The following is a 6157-nucleotide window of genomic DNA, read 5'->3' as shown; positions in this document are numbered from 1 at the left end:
CTCTCTCACCTGATTCAGGATGCGATTGATAATGGGAGTTTCCACCCTGTGGCGATCAACAGCTTCTGTCCCCAGGTGACTCACTTATTCTTTGCAGATGATGTCCTTATCTTTCTTGAGGGTAATGAGGAGCAGTTGAGAGTCATTATGGATATTCTGGATTGTTTTTGTTCGGCCTCTGGGCAGAAGCTTAATATCCAGAAATCTAGGATGATGTGCTCTAAGAATATGAATCAGAGAGTCTGTAAGAGATTAAGTGATCTCTCAGGTATTCCTCTTACTGATTCTCTTGGGAAGTATCTGGGCGTTCCCCTCCATAGTGAGCGTGTGTCTAAAGGCTCCTTCAAAGAGACTTTGGATAAAGCTAATTCGAAGTGTGCCACTTGGAAAGCCAAGACTCTGTCTCTCGCTGGCCGCCTCACGTTAATTCAATCTGTTAATTGTGCTGCTCCCAATCACATCATGCAGGCTTGTAAGCTTCCGGATCCTGTGCTTAATGATCTTGACAAGATTAACCGTAGGTTCCTATGGGGGGAAGCTGCGGAGGGCAGGAAGATCCATCTTGTGCCTTGGAGTGAGGTTTGCCAGCCTAAAGATTCTGGGGGTCTGGGTATTAGGAAAGTAAAGGACAATAATAAAGTTTTATTAATGAAACTCCTTTGGCGTATGTGGCAAAACCCCTCCTCTCTTTGGGTTCGCCTCCTTTGTGGTAAGTATCGGAAAGACAAAATCTTTGGGGGCCCAAAAGAGAGAGTTGCTAATTGTTCCTTCCTCTGGAAAGGACTTAGTGCTGTGTTTGATGAGTTCTGCTTGGGAGTTGGCCTGGAGGTGGGGAATGGTAAGTCCATTAGTTTCTGGTTTGATAACTGGATTGGGGATAAACCGTTAATTGAGGTGTGTTCTTCCCCCCCGCCTAGTGATATACGCAACTGGAGGATTGCCGATGTGGTTGACTCGGAAGGGGACTGGATCTGGTCAAAGTTTGATACTTTCTTTAGCCTTGAGACTCTCCTTAGAATGCGGGGAGTGAAGGTGAGTAATCAAGAGGAAGACTTGGATAGGCACTGTTGGGCGCTGACTAACAATGGAGTTTATTCTTGCAAATCGGCCTTTGAAGCTTTCTCTCTCTTTAGATCTGATCCTCCCTCGGATGTGTGGAAGTCGATTTGGACCCTTAAAGTTCCTTTCCGTATTAGGAGTTTCCTGTGGCTGGGCGTTAAGGACAGGCTTCTTACTAATTCGGATAGGCACAGAAGGCACTTGGCTGATTCTGGAGCTTGCAGTAGATGCAGAGGCCATATTGAGACTTTGTGCCATGCTCTTAGAGATTGCTCTAATAGTAAAGAGGTTTGGAGGAAAATTCTCCCACACCATATTTTCTCTTCCTTCATGGCACATTCTGAGGTCGACTGGTTCTCTGATGGTGTTAGAGGAAAGTTGCTTCCATACATGGAGCATGGTGACATTTTCTTTGCTATTATCTGTCACCAAGTTTGGAAATGGAGAAACGAGGAGATTTTTGGAGATAAAACTGTTTTTATGACAAACTTAGCTGATTTCTTCTCGAAAAAACTTTTCTCTATTATCGATAGTTTCAAAGGAGAGTCCCTTGCCAGAGCCTCTCAGTGTTGTGATGTCCATCTCGTGGGATGGAGCAGGTCAAGAGAGGGGGTTGTGAAGCTGAATACTGATGGTTCCTGCCTCAGTAACGGTAAGATTGCGGCTGGAGGTGTGCTTAGAGATGTAGGGGGCGTCTGGCTTTCTGGGTTCTCCCAGAATTTAGGGTTGGGTTCTTCCTTTTCTGCGGAGCTCTGGGCTATTCTTACTGGAATCAATCTTGCTAAAAGGCTGGGTGTTAAGAGGCTCTCTGTGGAGTCTGATAATTTGGAAGCAATCAAAATGATTTCTGAGAATCATTCTATGGGTCTTAACAATCGCAACCTCATCAAAGCTATTATAAGGCTTTGCTCCTCCTTTGAGTTCTTAGAGTTCAGACACATTTTTAGAGAGCAGAATCGTGTTGCTGATCGCTTGGCGGCGGCGGGCCATGAAGGGACGTTAGGCGTTACTACCCTTCCTGTTTCCCCTAGTTTCATCTCTCATCTTCTCTTAGAAGATAGGATTGGGGTTAGCTTCCCTAGGCTAATTCCTGGGTAGTTTGTTGTTATTCGTTTTTCTTTTCCTTTTCTACCAAAAAAGAAAAAAAAATCATAGATTTTTTTTGTTGAACCAACAAAAAATGTTGACAATCTTGTTTGGAGGGTATGACGTGAAAATTAAATAACATTTAAACTAATCTTTTCAAATTTTCAATAGCGCAATGTTAAAATTGATCTTGCTTGAAAACGTTAGAGTTAACTTTGCACAATTTCATACGTTATGACTAAATCTTCATTTCACTTGAAATGTTAGGGTTATATTTAAGTCTTTATCCTTAAAAACTATGTAGATTTTATTAATTTGTTTATTTGCATACGAGGTTTTATATTATTTATATATTTTAGTAACGTTTATTTATATTAAAAGAGACTTAGTGGGTGTTTGGAAAAGTCATTTTCAACCAACTTTTACGTTTCACTCCTAAACATGAGATATTTCAGTGTTTGGTTAGGAATCAAATACAACTGCCTATTGCTGTTTCATTAGGAAAACGCTGCCTTTTCCATCAGGAGCACGACGCTGCCTTTTCTAGTCTCCTTCTACGTTTCAATTTTTTCTCTCTTAAATACCCTCCATCTAAACATTGTACGATACAATCAAATCTGAGAACGTTGAAGAAATAGCTCGTTGGACTGGTTTTCTTCTCTGCGTTTTTTCTTCCCTCACGGCAATTTTCAACAGGTTAGTTTTCAAATTTTTTTTTCAATTCAATACGTACTAATCAGAAGAACAACAGAGACAAAATCCATATCTAAGTGTTATGATTAAATTTCTACTCTTTTATACTTGCTAATTAGTTATAAAATCTAAAAATCACTGCAAATGCACACACAGAATTTTCCTCTTTATTTTCTGCAGTATTTCTTCTCTAAATTTCCTATATTTTGTCTCAACCTTGGTTTCTTCTTTGTAATGTTGATATTAGTTATGGAGAATTGTCAGAATAAAACACATTTACTTTTTTCTAATATCTTTTTATTTTAGGAATCCTAACATAGGGAGAATTTGGGTGAAAATTGAAAATAGAGGTGGCGACAATCATCTAAAATATAAGATCTATGACAAATAATAACAAGTTCAAATGCCCCCAAAAAAGCTCTAAAAACCTAGTCTCTAGCATAAATTACCGATGCAATTTCCATTGCCAAACTTGATAATACCTTTGTTAAGTCCAAAATATACCTAATATATCATCAATAATTACATCAGTATTGCTACGAATTTGTGCTATTTATACCTGTTTAGAATGCTTTTACTCTCGAATATGTTTCTTTCTTATAAGGTACGTAAATATTTGGTAAAATCCAAATAGGAACAAAAAGAGCTTAAAAACAGAATAAAAACCCTACAAAAGGAGGTAAAAACAACGAAGATCAATTACACATAAACGAGGACAAAGACGAAGTCAGAAACAGAAGAAAATGTCACATTCTCGGTTGAGGAGACAAGATTCTCGGTAGAGAATTTACAAAAGCCGCGACCGAGAATCTCAAATTCTTGGTCGCGACACGCGTTTTTCAGCAGCTCCTTCCCTTCGTTCGAAGACCAAATAAATGCTCCCCCATTCACGGTCGAGAATTAAATATTCTCGGTAAGTGCAGAAATTCGTCCAAGTAAAATGAACACATGTTTAATCCAAAGAAACGCGTTCGTTCGGGTGGATAAAGACGTCCCTTCACAACGGATACGATCCTTCACAACGGACATGACACTTCAACCACGACTCTTCAACATCTATAAATAAAGAGTTGATGGAGGGTTGAAAAGATATAGAAGAAAGAGATTAGTATAGAATTTATGCATAAATTCTGAGTCAAGTGATTCAGAATTTAGATTTCATTTCTGTAAAAAGCAATATGATGTACACACATTGTTTATTCAATAATAACAAACACAGTAGCGTTTAGATTTGTTCATATTAGTTTACATTTTGGTAGTAGATAGACCAGTCTCTATTCCGAAGATTCAGCGAGAAGATTGAGTAGAGAATCCGCCCCTGAGTCTGACAAACTCTAACGAAACCCAAGGAAAGGATTGACAACCCGTTCACTTGCACGCCGTCGAATGTTTTCATGCTCCTTGTTCTCTGTAAACTTGTATCAATTTATATTTCATCTAATAAAGTCTGTTCTATTCGATAGATTTTCATGCAGCACTTTGGTAAAGGATCCGAAGTGGATTGTCGGTGTTTTCATTAAAACGTAGTTTAATTCAAAATCTTTACAAGGAAACTTTGTTGAACACTTAGACAAATTATTATCTCGAAAGAGTTTTAATTTGGTTAAGGTAGCGATCTAACCCGACCGTAGGAGGATTGACTACAGTTCAAAGCCTAAAAATTAGAGGTTCCGTCATTTATTTCATCGTTATAATTTATACAAAGTTTAAAGTTGTTTTCTTTGCTTAATGCAAACGAATACATTTATTTACTTTTCTAAAGAACTAAACAATCTTGTTTTGTAAATTCATTCCTAAATCAGAAGTATTTTCTAACATTTGTTATTTTCTATTCTAATTCTCATTCGAGCAATTTCAAAACCAAATCCGATTTAACGATTTTCCATATTATAAATTTTAAAAGTATATTTAACCAATTCAAAATAAGTTTTTGTTAAAAAAAACGTTCCTTGTGGGATCGATATCTTTTATTACTACAAGCATATACCGTGCACTTGCGGAAATCGCTCAACAAGTTTTTGGCGCCGTTGCCAGGGAACGCCAAAATTTTTGACAAAAATTTAGATTTTTCATATTTTATTTCGAATCTAGGTTTATTTATACGTATTCAAAATTTTATATTTTATTTATTTTAAGTTACTAACATATTTATTTTTCAAATTCTGTTTTGAAGGTAGTTTCGGTTCGTGCAAAATTTCAAGTTCATGCGCAGTTCTCGAAGTTCGGGCACGCCACCAGACCCTATTGACCCAGAAATTGAAAAGACTCTTAAAAAGAACAAGAAAGACAAGAAAAACAAAAACAAAACTCCAATAAAAACTAGAATTACTGAGCCAGAAATTATGGCTACGCTTATGGATTACGCTAGGCCAGGAGTAGTCGGTGTAACAAACAGCATAGTTAGACCCCAAATAAATGCAAATCAATTTGAGATTAAGCCAGCATTGCTTAATATGTTACAAAATAACGTAACATTTTACGGGTTACCTAACGAAAATCCTAACACCCATTTGACAAATTTCTTAGAAATTTGTGACACTTTTAAAATACCGAATGTGACTGCGGAAGCAATCAATCTTCGCCTTTTTCCTTTTACTTTAAAGGATCGAGCCAAAGAGTGGTTGACTTCTATTCCAGCCGCAACATTTGAGACTTGGGAGCAATTAGCCCAAGCATTTTTATCAAAAAAATTTCCTTTAGCAAAAACCGCAAGAGTCATTAAAGAGTTAACAACTTTTTCTCAAAATGATAATGAAACTCTTTATGAGGCTTGGGAACGTTTTAAAGAACTTCAACGTTTATGCACACACCAACAAATTACCCGCTGAAATTTTAATGCAAACATTTTATAATGGATTAAATCCTACAACTAGAGGTTCATTGGATGCTATGTCTGGAGGGTTATTCATGAAGAAAACATCGGCCCAAGCAAGAGAACTTTTGGAGGAAATGGCAATCAACAGCAGTATGTGGCCCGCGGAGCATGGACACGTACCAATGGCGAAACCATCATCCTCAACTACGTCATCGGTTAAAGGTATAGTGAATCTTGATCCAGTTGCGATGTTTCAAGCCCAATTTTCTGCCTTATCGCACAAAATTGATAGGTTTATGGCACCGTGTGATCCTAATGGTCAGCAAATCCAAACGGATGTAGATTATGAAGGGATGAGCGAAATTGAACAGGTAAATTTTGTCCAAGGACAAAACCAAACTAATAACCCTTATTCCAATACATATAATCCTGGATGGAGAAATCATCCTAACTTTAATTGGAGAGATAATAATAATAATGCTAATGCTAATCAAAATCGTACCA

At 37.5% G+C, this 6157-nt stretch overlaps 1 non-coding gene across 1 annotated transcript; it reads right to left on the bottom strand.

The window, feature by feature from the left end:
* Positions 1 to 5551: 5551 nt before the first annotated feature.
* On the bottom strand, positions 5552 to 5656 carry LOC136221292 (small nucleolar RNA R71). Its single transcript, XR_010685066.1, has one exon. It is a non-coding gene; the product is annotated as a small nucleolar RNA R71 (small nucleolar RNA).
* Positions 5657 to 6157: the final 501 nt, after the last annotated feature.

The sequence above is a fragment of the Euphorbia lathyris genome, chromosome 2 (assembly GCF_963576675.1).
Source record: "Euphorbia lathyris chromosome 2, ddEupLath1.1, whole genome shotgun sequence".
Taxonomy (NCBI): Eukaryota; Viridiplantae; Streptophyta; class Magnoliopsida; order Malpighiales; family Euphorbiaceae; genus Euphorbia; species Euphorbia lathyris.
This window is presented reverse-complemented; position numbering and strand designations above follow the sequence as displayed.